We start from the raw sequence: 13,638 nt of genomic DNA on the forward strand, positions 1-13,638 counted from the left end.
ATCACCGTGCCTACGTCAACCTCCTCCCCCCCCTGGCAGCATGTCCTTTACCCCCGCCCTTCAACGACACCCACCACAATCAGCGAAGCAGAGACAAGCACCATCTCCCCCGTCTTCATCACCGTGCCTACGTCAACCACCTCCTCCCCTTCAAGAAAGCATCTGCGGTCTCCGAAGCCTGAGAAGGATGTGTGTGTACAAAACGCAACAAACTCTAACTGATATATGCTGGGTCCAGGCTTAAGGGCATATGGCACTCTTTCCAGGATAAGCCGGGGCCCTGCCTGCCAGTAGCTTTGCCAATATCTGTGTTGATAGGTAATAGATTAAGAGCGGTGAATCAGCTTAGACACAGGAAGTGCTTAAACGTTTGTGTGAGTTTATCAAATTTAGCAGTGATTCCATGTCAGCCACAGCTTGTCACAAAACATCTTACTGATAGTGTATTGAACAAACTTAAACTTTATTAAATGTCAGGTCTTTGGCAGGAAAAACATTTTTAATCAATGATTTTATCACTGAGCACAATCTCGATGTTATGTTTTTAATGGAAACTTGGATTGAACAAAAATAACAGTGCAGCTGTTCTTATCGAATCAACCCCTCCCAACTTTAGTTTTATGAGTCAGGAAAGAATGCATAAGAAAGTTGCTATTTTGTTCAATGTTTCCCTTCAATGCAGGAAGACATCTTATGGGAACTTTGCTTATTTTGAATATGTGGCCCTTCAGCTGAAATGCTCCTCTCGAGCTCTGTTCCTAAATATCTATAGACCACCCAAATACTGTGCAAGCTGTTTTGATGACTTTAATGAACTGCTGTCTATAGTGTGTATTGACTATGACCGTCTAGTCATTGTTGGTGATTTTAACATCCATGTTGACAACCCCCAGGACAGAGGGGCAAAATAACTGTTTTGTGTTCTTGATAGCTATGGACTGACTCAGCATGTGACAGAGCCCACGCACAATAAGGGGCACACTCTAGACCAGAGGTTGCGCTAGACTTTTTCGCTGCCCGTCATTTTGACGGACAGGATCGTAAAACGGGTTTGGAAACGGTATGATTTCCTTTTGGAGGGCATGCATAACACGGCATAACACCGGAGCCTCACTGCGGGGAAATTGTGGCGCTGTTACGAGTTTGTTCTAATCTGTCAAAATGACTGACTGCTTTCAGATTTGTCCGTATGTTCAAAAAGAGGTAACCACAAAGCGATATTTAACTGAAAATACTAGGGAAATGTTTACTCATAATTTTTCTTCCACACTTGCCCCTGCTAACATCTCAGTAAATGAGCTAGTAGATAATTTGAATTCAAAAATGTAAAATTGTATAGATGCCATTGCTCCAACTAAGGTAAAGGAAGTGTCTGGCAAGAAAATATCTCCATGGAGAAAGGCCATGGCCGTGAAAACAGAAAAAAGAAAGTGTCGAAAAGCTGAACGTAGGTGGCGAAAAACAAATCTCCAGGTTCATTTTGAAATCTATAAAGAGAGACTTGGCCTTTATAATTTGGAATTGAAAATTGCACAACAGTCTTTCTTCTCTGACATCATTACCAAAAACAAAAACAACGCACGTGCCTTGTTTGCTACCGTTGACAGACTTATGGCGCGTTTCCACTGCAGCGGGTAGCTCGCCTTAAGTGTGCCGAGCCATGCGGGGCCCGTTTTTGGTTGCGTTTCCACTTGGCCTAGTACCGGCTAGCGTGTCCTAATTCACAGTTTTTCTGGCCCCATAAAATCGTGGTTCTAGGGCCAGGAACAACCAGGCTGAGTCGGGCTGAGTATGCTAAACTAGAGAGAGAATCGCTGGCAAGGGGGCTACAACTACAACAAGATGAACATATTTGACCGTGATTTAATTGTAATACACGTTTCAAAATGATGCCGAAGTAACGGGAGCCGAGCGAGGTCGAGCGAGGCCTGCAGTGGAAACGCGCCATAACAAACCCCCCAGTGTCAGTAGCCTCTGAATGCTGAAAGGCGTATATATCACAGCACGATTTTTTGTTGAATAGATTTGAGTGGTTCAAAATTTCGGGTCTGGATTTATTGACAAAGGAAAAAGTGGGTCCCGAGGCCTGATCAGTTGAGAACCACTGCCTTAGAACGTAGTATGATTCCTTTTTGACCAATGTGAGATCACCTGCAGCATCACAGAGGGAGAAAAATGCTAATGACTGTTTGAATTTTTTTTACTGTTTGAAGTATTCATCAAATGTTTTTTATGATGTCTAAATGAAGTTTCAAAAAGTAATGAAAAATAAAGAATAAAACCGGAGGGGGCATTTTTCTAATATCAAATGTAGCCAACGTAATTATTTTTGGCTGAGGTATTAATTAGGTGATTGCGGTGGTGATGTTTGGGGGATACTTTTTCATTTGACAAACTCGCAACCAGTGTGTAAGGGAGACATTATTTATGGAAAGGATAGGCGATGGAGAAACATGGCCGCTGGATATTGTGGCGACGGTACTATGAGGACAGCCAAATTGGAAAATACTTCTACCTTAACATGCACAGACTATATCCATACCGGGTCTGCTGAACCACAAGTACAATTTCTGTCAGTGGTCAGAAATACTAAAATACTGAAAAAACACGAAGTGAGCAAGAGATGGAGAGACGTAAACAGGGGGTAGAAGTTGAACAGAATGAAGAATAGATTAAGAGAGAAGTGGAAAACATGCAGGACTACAAGAGAAATAAAGATAAAGGTTTGTGTGACAGGGTGTGAGAGATGCTTTGACTGGAGAAAACAGTAGTGGGGTGGAGGCGGTGATAAAACAGAGAGGGCACAGAGAGAGATGAAAGTCAGTGAAGAACTTGAGCTTTTTGTTCCTCCCTCTGATGCTACTGTGGCACAGCTGGGGCTGCTCTGCTGCCTCTGGAATCTCTCAGTGGAAACTAGAATGTGCCTCAGCTACCGAGCTCCTTGGAGTGGGAGGGTTACGGAGCGAGAGGCAGGTAGATAACATGTGGTAGTGATTCGACAGTATTGAGTAGTCTTTTTTTTCAAAATATGCCACAGTTTCTGCTGGCTGTTTTTATTCCAGCTAACGGCTCACACATGTATGCTACCGGATCCCTACTGCTCTGAGGGAATATGTTATACCAAAACAGGGGTGGTTTTTGATAAAGCTTATTTAGGGCTGGCTCACTGGTCATGCATGAAGGCTTAGACAATCCGGTGACTTTGACCTCTCTTCTCCTACTTCTCCTTCTCTTTATCCGTTTGCAATTATATCCTAACAATGCATGTAACTAACTCAGCATCCATGGAGTTTTTGTCTCTCTCACCTGTCACTTTTCCAGGATCAAAGGTTATGTCTGGATCATGACTGTGACCATTAATTTATTGGTGACTTAAAAATAAATTAATGTTGAATGTCGAAATAATACATTTTGGCTTGTACTATATTGGAAGTTATTGTAAATCCCTATGTATTTCTCTCAAACATACACACGCCAATATCATTTCTATTTATGAGATCATGGTGCGTGAATATATTGATGCGGCTTACGGATGATAGGAAAACCCATTTCAGTCGTTAAAAAAGTAAGCATTAAGTCTTTATTTATATGCACTACCATGACTCTAGAAAATATGCTATTGTTATGTGATTATTTGTCTGCCTTTCCTACACACATTCTTTGTTCAGTCATCCAACATTTGTGTCCCTACCTGTGGTTAATTTATACATGGATACTATTTAAATATATAATATCTGTAAAAAAAATTCAAATAATGAATTAGGGGAAGTTTTGGCTATCCCTCGACTTTTTCATTTCCATCCAAAATAACAGTTGGATATGTTCCTTATTGCATATAAGGTTATTGAGTTATCTTTGTCTTTCTTTGTTTGGGAGATGTACAAACTAACCATTGTCACCTGCATGCTAACACAATTAGACATCCTTCTTGAAAGTATCATTGACAATTAAAGCATATATTTTCAGACAATAGCCTACGTGAGAAAGAAATCCCACTTAATGGAACAGTATATTAAAAGTGTAATCAGGCACACTGTGGGGGGGACTGCAGGGCGAGTTTGACCCCATCAAGTCTTAATGAGGTCCGCTGAGTGTTAACCCCCTCATTTAAATAAAGTGCATCAATATTAATAGATTATTAATGACTCACAGCAATTATATCTATAGTGGACTGGACCCAGAGATCCCGCTAAATAAAGTAAGAGAAATGTAAAAAAGTGATACTTTTCGGAATGTTTTGATGTAGTTTACATTTCTGCAGCACTTAATCTCCATCAATACATCTCACACTCATACCAATTTATTGATCTTTGTGTCTTTCTTCAGAAGGTCTTGTTGGTTCCTTTTAGTATTTATTAACTAAGCTGCAATCAGCCATTAGGGGCAGCAGTGAGCACATCCTACACTTTAACCAAACTTGGACAAGCCACGCAAAAGTGAGATGAAAAAAACAATGTTGAAAGATGGCGACTTTCTGGTAAGTTCGGCATACGTGACTTTCTCTGTCAAATTCAGGCACATAGACCATTAAATACATATGAAGTTGTATGTCACTATAGGCCAAAGTTATTTTAAGAGGCGGCTCAAGGCATAATATTATGTGGGGATAGACTCTTTGCCCACTTGACCACAGACCCCCCCCCCCCCACCCAACTTTTGACCACCACTAGATTAGCTATTACATTACATTACATACAGCTATGATTAGCTGCTTAGCTATTCGCTGCTTTTCATCATAGCTTTACAAGCTTCAACCGTGAATTTATCAAAATTCAATAAGAATTTGGCAAAAATGCTTTTAATTGCTGAAATCAAAGCCTCTTATCTGTTTAAAATCAATGAGCCATTGTGACAGCCAACTGAAGTGAAGGACTTCAAGTGTCTCAGGTTATTGAGTGATGGGCCAGTGAGATGGGCCGGATAATCGGAGTAGCGGGAACTTTAACACGTGATGAAGAGAGAGCTGAGCCAGAAGGCAAAGCTCTCGATCTACCAGTCCATCTTCCTTCCTACCCTCACCTATCGGTAATTGAGGGTGGGTCATGACCAAAAGAACAAGATTGCGAATACAAGCGGTCGGAATGGGTTTTCTCAGGAGGGTGACTATCATCTCCCTAGGGATAAAGGTGAGAAGTTCAGTCATCCGGGAGGGACTCTGGATATATAGCTGTTGCTCCTTTGCGTAGAAAGAAGCCAGTTTAGGTCAGCTGGAAGGAGATTGAGGGATTATATATCAACACTGGCCTGGGTGGGCCTTGGAATCCACCAGTCAGATGTGGCCAGGGAAGGGGAAGTTTGGGGCCGACTACTGAAACTGCTTCCTCAGCGACCCGGCTCTGGATAACCGGTCGGCGATGAATGAAGGTGACTTTCTGGTTGGTTTTACATCATCTCAAATGATACGCTTTTTTACCTGCTGGAAGGCTTTTAAAGTAAAGCGTCTTTGCAGAAGGTGTTAAGTTTAATTTACATTCATTTAGTACCGAAACTACAACAAATAGCAACGTACAACAAAGTGCAAATTCATCTAAAACACTATTTCTGTTAGAAGCAAACATTTGAGCTGAGGTGAGTCCAACACACCTATTCACACTGATGGAATAAGTTCAAACAGGTACAAAGTAGAGGAATTAAAGGTCGAAAAGCGTATTTATATATGATAAAGTCTCGTCTTTCATATGCCAGTTTCATTCAAGTTCTGTCTGCAGTTGAGGAAAATGGAACCCAAATAGGAATTGAGAATTTACTGTCTGTGTTGACTGCATTTATGGCAGGGTACCATGGGATAGATGGTGCCCGCAAGCTGAGTCATCCTACCTCTGTGTAAACTCATATCGCCATGACTGGGGGGCAAACAGCAGTGAGCCCATCCATATGCAGCACCTTCACAAACATGTCTATGCTGGCAGCAGTGAAAATAAAAAACTGGGGGATGTTGTTCACAAACCGAGGTGAATGACAGAGCTGTTTGCTTCTGATCAGCCCAGAAGGTTCACAGGGGGGGGGCACTCTGCAGGGGGAGAAATCAGCATACACATTCACAAAAAGCCAGGTCCTAGGTAGAGGTTTAATGCCATTAAATGAGGCCGCTTTTCATGTTATGAGTGACAGATGCATGTGTGAACTTCTACTGTATGCAACAATGTTTGTACAGGTTGCACATCTGCAGCATCAAAGCTTAAAGATGTGAAAGCAGCAGATAAAATCCAGGAGAATAAATCAAAGTCAGGCTTTTTCATTGCTACTTACAGATGTAGCACTCCAGATCAGACTCAAAAGGGTGTGTCCCAGTCAAAAGCCCAGCGGATGCCAGGGGCTGGGGGTGTTGCCAAATTGCTAGAGGGCGTTGCCCAATTTCCCCATTTGTTCAATTACAGGATTTAACCATGAGATGGCGCTTCATTCACAAAATACACAATGGGTGTTGTAGAAACATCAATATTTTAGATCAAATAAAGTATATAGTTTGCTTCATGCAGTATATTTCTTGTAATATTGTTGGGGTGTTTTTACACAGTACAGTAGATTGAAGTAAATCAACTTATACATTAAGATAAGACAAGATGGACCTTTATTAATCCCGTGGGGAAATTCAGTAGTTCAAACAGCAACAGGGTGAGAGTGAAAAACAGGACAGCACAGATTCACACAGATTAATAAAATCAAAAATAAGATGAGCGATAAAAAATAATAATAATAATGAGAAACTATGAAATAAGAAATGAATAAAACTAAAATGTAATTATCATATCATATATTATAATGTATTGTATTATTAAGTAATATCATACATTAACCCCATTATAGCAGATGCCACATTAAATGGATGAACACATGTATGCATCAATAATTACAACAGAGTATTTCTAAATACAAGTTGTACAAATACTTATATGTATTTAATATTAACCCTTTGGAGTCGACCGTCACGCCGGCGTGATCAGATCACATGACCTGTTCAAGCCGGTGCCGCATAAAAACAACAGTCCGGACAACATTGCCGTGTGTTTCTGTCGAAAGTGCTGGCTTGAAACTACTGTATATCCCAGTCTTTGATTCATGCAAAAAGACCCAGTAAACACGGAGATACGGTGATATAAAGTTAATACATTTCAAAAGTATGAAATATGGAAGCACATATTTGAATATCTTCGCCATATTTGATCATTTTACGAAACGGAAAATACTGGAAACTGTAGATCCTGCTCAACAGGATGTATATGTGTATTTCTGTCGAAAGTACTGGCTCGAAACTATATGCCAGTCTTTGTTTCATGCAAAAATACCCAATAAACACGGACATACGATGATATAAAGTTAATACAGGTATATTTCAGAAGTATGAATAATGGAAGCACATATTTTAATATTTTCGCCGTATTTTATCATTTTACGAAACGGAAAATACTGGAAACTGTAGATTCTGCTCAACAGGATGTATTTACCAGAAAGGGGTGAGGTAAGCAGGTAAACGGAGTGATACGAAACGAGACGAAAAGAGACGAAGAGGGACGGCGGGAACCGAAGAGAGACGGCGGGAAATGGAGAGAGACGAAGATATACGAAGACAGGCTGCGGGAGACGAAGAGAGGCTGCGGGAGACTGCGATTGAAGTAAAGTGACAAACAAACATTGAAAATGTAGATATAGTTAGATAGATTTAGAGTTTTGAAGACTCAACTATGATGACGAGAACTCTGAACGTGAGTCAAGCTTTAAGCTTGTTTTTTGACATGGAGGAGGAGGAATCTGTGATGTTGCCCTCTGTGTCGTAGTTGACAGAAACCGCTTTGAAGCGTGGCACAGATAAAGACAGAAAAAACAGATTTTTGTACATAATGTGTATATATATATATATTTGTATTATATTTATAATAACACTTTTGCCTTATCAGAATGAAATCCCATGCTACCTCAATCAAACTTTCACATTATCATAGTCACATCCCATGTATATATTTCCAGCTTTTAAATGGTTTCGTTGTGTATGTTTGTGTTGTGAAAAATAAAATCATTTTCAAAATCTGTTTTTACATATATGTTGTGATTTTGGGTCCAAAATGTTCATATAGTAGAAGATCACCTACATCCAAACGAAATAAATATAATTAATTATGATGAATACGTTAAGTCTTGTTCATTGTTTTTCACTTTTATTAAATGTTTGATATTTCTTTCTCTGTGTGCGGGGGATCACAGGAGGGGGGAGAGCTGTGGAATGTGACTCCACACATTCCGATGGCCAATTAGTTTTAAACAAAGGGTCCCCAACATACATATGAAACATGGGGGGGTTGGGGCTGGAGAACGGTATGGTCCTACCGTTTTCATACTTTATATATCTTAGCATATTCATACACACTGTTCATACTGCTCACAGGCTGATATCTAGTGTATTCATACCCCTCACTGTTTATTCATCATTCAATTAATTATATATTTTATTCTGTAGATTGTGAACATTACTTTTCACTTTACTGCTTGTTGCTCCTGGTTAGAAGCTAAACTGCATTTCGTTGTCTCAGTATCGGCGGTCACTCCTGATGAACCCACCAGGGCTGTTTCCTCAGAACGAGAGGAAAGTTTTTACCAGGACAGCTTTTTTAAGGGACAGCATCGCCCTGAGATCTATGCTGCTAATATGTTCATGGCCATAACGCCATTTGTAACATATGGGAGAATGGTGAAAATAACCAACTGGACTGGGACCAATGGGAAAATGCCTCTTCCCCTCAATGTGAAGCAACAGATTGAGTCTTATGTTTCCAATCGGTTCCCAAATCTGAACATTGACCAGTGGCATAAGATCAGGAGCCGGGTAAACGAGAGACTGAGGAGCCCCAGAAAAACAGATCCCGAAATCGCTCGTCCTGGTTTCCGCAGCAGATAGGCCTACAGCATGTGTCTGTTACTGTATGTCAGTTATTTTAAATAAAATGGTGAAAACTGAACTTGAAAATTGTTTCCTCTTTTTATTTTCGGGATGGGGAGACGTGTGTGATTAAAAATTCATTCGCAGAAATGTAAAGTGATTTAACTAAGTTCTATTCATATTCTTGACGGGAAGAGCCGTGTAAATGGGTGGCCATATGCATTTGAAAAGCAATATAAATCACACAGTTATTATGCAATAGGCTATAAAAGCACCACCGATTACCTTTCTCCAATTCAAACTCTTGACGGGAAAAAAGGAAGGTGTAAATGGTTGGGCTATACTGTACTGTATACATACAAAGGCCATTCAATAGACGTTCAATATATAGTATTCGTTTATTAGAGTCGGCTTGACTCGGTTTGCATTCATAAAGAATGCACAAATGTGTTTAATCGTTAATGTCATAGTATTCGTTTATTAGTCCCCGAGGGGAAATGGGTAGCAGCACATCACAGAGGCATTTAAAAGTGAAGAACATTCAAGTTAAACAATACTAAGTAAACAATTAACACAGTAAATTATGTGGATTGAATCACATTTATTTAGTTAAAAATAAACGAAATGACTCGGTTTGCATTCATAAAGAATGCACAAACGTGTTTAATCGTTCATGTCAGATATGTAGGCCTACTAAGTAAATAGCCTACATTAGTTCCTGCTCAAGATTAGATTCAACTTTATTGTTATTGCACAGATTACAGGTACTGAGACAACGAAATGCAGTTTAGCTTCTAACCAGGTGCAACAAGCAGTAAAGTGAAAAGTAATGTTCACAATCTACAGAATAAAATATATAATGAATTGAATGATGAATAAACAGTGAGGGGTATGAATACACTAGATATCAGCCTGTGAGCAGTATGAACAGTGTGTTAATCGTTAATGTCAGATATGTACTAAGTAAATAGCCTACATTAATTTCATGATGGATTAAACCACATTTATTTCGTTAAAAATAAACAAAATGATTAAATGCAGGGTGAATTGCCCTAATGTGGAACATTTTTGCATTTCAGACTTCGGGAATATATTGCGACATGAAGCCGATACAATAAATCAAAATCCAGTAACATTCTGAAATCCCCAGGATGTGTCCTAATCAAACCAAAAGAGAACATGCAGATATTAAACTCATAAAAGAAATGGTAGACATATTAGTACTCTTAGTGCCAAGTTGTCTCAGACAATCTGTTTTCCTAATGTGGGACAGTTCTGTGCAAAATGTGGGACACTGAAAAGTCTATATTAAAAAGCCTCAGTCACCTTCATTCATGTAATATAAAAAAATCTCAGGCCAGTAACACTCAAAGCTACAGTAAATGTGCAATACCATGCTATGTTACTATTTATAATGTTATTGTTGTTACAACAGAAGATGTTTTTATTTAAATTGAAGTTAAATGCATCAATCTGGTGCACTGAGGGCAAAATTAGTAGATTTGTGGATACGGCTCTCAACACTCATATGAAACAGAACTGTTCTTACAATGTGTGTTGGAAGGTATTAAATTACTATGCATATTTTATTGTGTAAACACACAGCTGATCACCTGAGAGCTGCCATTTCATTCAGAGCGTTTAAAAAAAACGACGGTCTGATTTCAACAACTCAATGTGTGATTATTATAGCAGTAATATTAGACACTAATAATACAGTAAACTATGAACACTGTACATATTATTGTTTGCCCGTGGGATTAGGATGATCGGTAGAGAGCCGCTGCGTCGGATGTGATATAAAAACAAAGCGATTATTGTCGTTGTTGTAAACTCACGTGGATTAAATGTAGTGCATTCATTTCAACTCGCGAACATATGATACATTAAATGATCGCGAGGATGACGATCGAACATCGTTTGTTTGACCCTGGATGCATTTCCTGATCTAAAAACATAGCGATGGTTTTGTATTTACGCCAACGTGAATTAAACATTATTTTGTTAAATAAAAACATGGTGATGTTTAGTAAATGATTACATGTCTCTTACTTAAGCACAGAATGTGATCCTATCCGTGACATATATGGATCTTAACAAATATCCGCTAAATCAGATCCCTGTAGATCAGCTGTTTATTTCACATGAGTTCCAGTGTGGCAGCTTTTCACGGCTCCCCCTGGTGGATCCATGATCCATTGCTGCTGGTTTCATTATAATTAAATGTATTTATCAAGGGGGCGTTTCAAGTCCTGCGGGGGGGTTTTCCTTTTCAGCAGGGGCCCACCCCGTGCCGATCACGGACCCGCCCGGGTAGGCGTCTGAAACGAAGCGCTACATCTGTAGTGAAGGGTAGGAGTAACCTTTAAGAGTGTCTCTCAAGTGATCACATGATTAATCACATGTGTGCTTAGAGTAGGAATGGCCAATCAGACACAATGGCTGCGGTTAACCATTTTTTGTCCTGTCTTTTGGCTATTTTACTGCAGGATTTAGGCTGCGGCCCCACGAGGACGAATTCGGTCGTTTGCGTTACTGTTTAGTGTCATATAGACCGTTCGGCCACACGAGGATGACCGAATATGGCACTAAACGACTGAGGAAACGACAACGGGTCCCAAGGTGGATAGAAATGCATACGCCACTCTCTGGGGGGTCAAACAGCTCCGTGTGTGCGCCCTATACGGACATTTTCAGATCACTGATAGTGATTGCGCAATAGCCCCGCCTCTCCCCACCTCTTCTGCTCACCTCCGCTTACCCCGCGCCAGTGCTGAAGTGTTTCGCCACCAACAACAACAACAATGGCGGATCGCAGAGTTGCTATCGTGCTCCGGACGCTATTGACCATGCTACAGTTGTTTGTGCAACATCTACAGCAATAATGATGAGGCAATAGCCCCGCCTCTCCCCACCTCTGCTGCTCACCCCCGCGTCAAAGTAAACTGCATCCTGAATTCAGATTATTTATCTTTCTCTCGCGAGTGAAGTCTAATCTGACAGGACGGAGACACGCAGCTCTGCCCACCTGCAGCTCCTCCCGCTGCAGCAAAACACACACTTCAAGTCAGATCATCCCCCTTAGCTATTTTAATTACCTCTCAAACTCCCTAAACTAGTTATAAATATGTTTATTTTTTACTGTCGGCCGGGTCACTCATTACTGGATCAGCTGCTGCATGAGACAGACACTGACGCTGTCCGAAGAGAAGGAGGAAAAAGAGAGGCTCCGTGTATTTTATCATTATATTATATAGAGTCGTTATTCATTTGTTTTAAAGCTCAATAAATAACAAAGAAGACCTTTGACCGGCACTTTTATGATTTTGTCCGGAAGATTTCAACTTGAATACACGGTGACTGGCGAAAAACTCTGCCCGGTTCCCTCGGCCTCCACCGGGGAGAATAAACAGAAGGGCAACCATGACAACCATGCTTCTTCGCTGCTTTTGTGGAGGAAGTTACAGCGCCACGTAGAGGCTCCTGCATATGTACTGCAGCTTCTCCAGCGGTTGGAGCTAAACGGAGCGGTCTCGTGTGGGCAGACACTATCCGGATAATTATTGCATGTGGACGGAAGCCGTTTGCGATTGCGTTTGCGTTAATCCTATGCGTTTAGCCGTTTTCGTCCTCGTGGGGCCGCAGCCTTAACCTACATTCTGAACAAAAGCCTATTTTATATTGTTTATATGTTACAAGTAAAAAATAAACATTGGAAAAGTTCCACCTGACAACAAACACAGGAAATTGGGACAAATAAAGTACAAAAGAGTTGGCATTAATATAAACATTAAATACCCAAAACTAAAATGACTCATTATGCAGAATGGCACATTTTGGAATATAATTGTCTGAGAAACTCATGATATATGTGACCCACATTCGGTTGATTTTAAAGAAACAATGTCTTGGCTTTTCAGAATATGAAACTTTTTCGGTATATTCAGAAGATAAATACATGTTTGAAGCTTGTAAAGTTTTTATGACGAGCGGAAAACAGAGCAACTTAAAGGCCCGGCATGACAGCAGGCGAAGTGTGTTTCTTCAAAAAATACACACAGCACACACCAATTGTCTTATGCCCAAATTCCTTATGCAAGTAAAAAAAACAAAAGATAAACCTTATCGCTACTATCTTAAAAATGTGTTTCCCTAATCAATTCGATAGATTTATGTTGGTGATCCATATGCTGACTGTTGAACATTATGAGAGGATAAGCCTTCTAACAAGCTTTGTTGTAAACAAGTATTTCAGAATCATGGCTAATCCGGTTGTAGTTATAAGGGGGGGGCAAGGGGTATATGCCCCCAAAATATTAAGCCTTGAGCCTCCTCTTAAATTAACATTGGCTAAAAAAAATAAAAAGCCTTTTTCTCATAATCACAATAATTGTTTATCGTTATGTGAATAGTGAATTATGATTATGAATTTCTCTAACTTAAATCAGATATTTATTTTAGCGGTTGTTCACGTTATTTGCCTCAGTAAAGCAAAGAACATTGTGAAGGACAGTACACACCCTGGTCACCATCTGTTTGGACGGCGCTACAGATGTCTTAAAGCAAAGACATCAGACTAAAAGACAGTTTCTACCCCAGAGCAATAATTGCGCTAAACTCCAGCATGCATTGACATAATATATAAATATATATATATATACACTCAATCTTACTTAAACCGATATATTCATGCACTTTAAACTTATCTGAATATTGAAGCATGAATGCTTGTTGTTTGAATGTTGTCTCCTCCTGAATGTTGTACG

This window comes from Pseudochaenichthys georgianus, chromosome 1 (assembly GCF_902827115.2).
Source record: "Pseudochaenichthys georgianus chromosome 1, fPseGeo1.2, whole genome shotgun sequence".
Lineage (NCBI taxonomy): Eukaryota > Metazoa > Chordata > Actinopteri > Perciformes > Channichthyidae > Pseudochaenichthys > Pseudochaenichthys georgianus.